The 2500-nt window shown below is 43.0% G+C and overlaps 1 protein-coding gene across 1 annotated transcript in view; it reads left to right on the forward strand.

Annotated features, from left to right (window-relative positions):
* Positions 1–2500, forward strand: part of stxbp5l (syntaxin binding protein 5L) — a 132818-nt gene that overhangs the window by 95242 nt on the left and 35076 nt on the right. The gene's annotated exons all lie outside the window — the stretch shown is intronic.

Here is a 2500-nt window from a genome sequence, read left to right on the forward strand (position 1 = left end):
CCTCTGTAGGGAGCAGATAATAGCCTACTGACAGGGTCGTTTCCATTCTCCTAACTCCCGTCCTCCCTCGTGCTTGTAACATTGTAATGAGGTCACAAGATGTCAATGACAGCAGAAGTATAATTCAATATCTCACAAAAGCGCAATTCAGAGTTCATTTTCTCATTCGCAATGGGAAGTTTGAATGGGGAAAAGTCCCTCAAAACGTTGTCGTGGCTAGGCTGACAGCTGGAAACAAGGCAAGGCAAGGCAAGGCAAGGCAAGGCAAGTTTATTTATATAGTGCATTTCATACACAGGTGCAACTCAATGTGCTTCACAAAGTTAACAAATGTAAATGAAAGGAAAACAGGGAAGAAAGAAGGAAATGAATTAGAGTCAAAAACATTTAAAACATTAAGATAAAACATAAGGTAAAAATAATAATAAAATAAAACATAAATAAACATAAAACCTTGAAAAACATACGCAGCCTTCAGATTTTAACTATTCAACGACAGAGGAGTCTGGCCTCCTTTTTTCAGTCAATGTGATTTTTCTGCGCGGCTGCGGGGCATCAGCAGAGTGCAATGCCACAAGCACAGGTCGAGGATGGGAGATAGGATAATGGAATGTACCTTGTGTGTGTCTACAACAAGTTCAAGTTTTTCAATTTGAATTGTCCCTAAAGGGGCAATTAAGTGTGCAGCAAGTCAACTACATATAGACAACAGATAACAGGACAAACCATAAAGTGCAGGGTTTAAAACATGACCATAAATAGAGTTAAAAGTAGCACAAGAAACATCATAATAAATAAAACAAAATAAAACATGGACACCAAATGCTCAGGGTTTTTTTCATAATCTGTCCAAATGTAGAATGTGAAGAGGACACGTAATCTAAAACGCGTAATCTCATAATCGAATACATGTCTAAAGCAGAGGTGCCATAAGTAAAAGTAAAACAAAGAAACACAGTTTTCTTCCAGCACAGGTTAACCAGTAGACCTGTTGGCTTATCATCAGCTGACTGCACTGGTTGGATCAAGTTTGTGGTGCGTCCTTGATTTTAGTGTTTTTCAGTAACAACACAGTCTATCTATCTCATTAGGTACAATGGTGTAACAGCTATGTAATATCATGTGCTTGTGTTGTACATACACCATGAATTTACTTTTACTTCTGCCTCCTCTGGTCTAGAGAGACTTGTCTTCTTGTCTAGGGACTGATTCAGAAAGAGACCTGTCTACTGGTCACTGAACCTTTCTACTGGTCTAGAAACCTGTCTAGTGTTCTAGAGCCCTGTCTGCTGGTCTAGAAACCTGTCAATGGGTCCGTAGAGCTGTGTACTGATTCAGAGAGCCATGTGCTTGTCAGGGAAGACGTCTATTGGTCACCAAACCTTTCTGCTGGTTTAGAGACATGTGGATTGGTACAGATTCCAGGATGCCTGGCATACAGAGTTGTGTGAATCAAACTGTGTGAAGACCAAAATGCCCCCCCCCATCCCTGCAAATCATACATTTTGATTCTAATTGGGGTTCCAATGGGGATTTTTTTGTATTCTAATCTGTGTTCTGGTCTGCATTCTAATCTGGATTCTAATCTAGATTCTAATCTGGGTCCTAAACTACTTTTGTGGCTCTCCCAGCAGAAGGCTCTGGTCGCATTGTAGTTCTGTCTTTGTTTTCTATGCATGAATCTTGAGCTCTCAATAGCATGTTCTGTGCATGGGTCTTCGGGCCTCCTGTTGTGTTCTAAACTTGAGTCTGAGTTCTTGTGTTGTGGTTCTATGCATGTGTCTTGAGTTCCTGAGCTGTGGTGTTGATGGTGTTCTTGTTGTCATGCTGTGTTTGTGTGTATGTGGTTCTTCACTTTGCAGGTTGCTCTCTGAGAACGTGGTTGAGCCTGTTGTACTGGCTGCCGGAGGATGGGGTTTGCATGGACACACACACACACACACACACACACACACACACACACACACACACACACACACACACACACACACACACACACACACACACACACACACACACACACACACACACACACACACACACACACACTAGGCATACTCCCCCTCCCACATAATTGATTCCATACTTCCACATGATTGCCGTGCAGGCCTCATCTGTCTGTGTGCTGCACTCTTGCATGAAGGTAATGTCAAATCCGAGAATGACCCAACTTCTTGCCACATCAATGCAAAACACACACGCAATACATGCACATGTAAAATGCATACGTATATACACAGACCATGGTAAATCTGTGACAGATGCTACTCTGAAACAATCCCCCATGTGAGTCCAATCTTACCTGTTCTTCATCGTTGTCCTTGTGGGGATCCCGCCCACTGCAAATGCATTACCCACAGTCATCAAAGCCGAGAGGCGGGGACAAAGGGGGCCGTTGTCTTGTGCCCAGGGACAGAGGGGCCCAGAATTGGGTTCTCATAACATTGTATGTATTGGGTGGGGGGGCCCTTTCAGATGACTTTGTCCTGGGCCCAGCCAA

This window comes from Engraulis encrasicolus, chromosome 13 (genome assembly GCF_034702125.1).
Source record: "Engraulis encrasicolus isolate BLACKSEA-1 chromosome 13, IST_EnEncr_1.0, whole genome shotgun sequence".
In the NCBI taxonomy this organism is placed as follows: domain Eukaryota; kingdom Metazoa; phylum Chordata; class Actinopteri; order Clupeiformes; family Engraulidae; genus Engraulis; species Engraulis encrasicolus.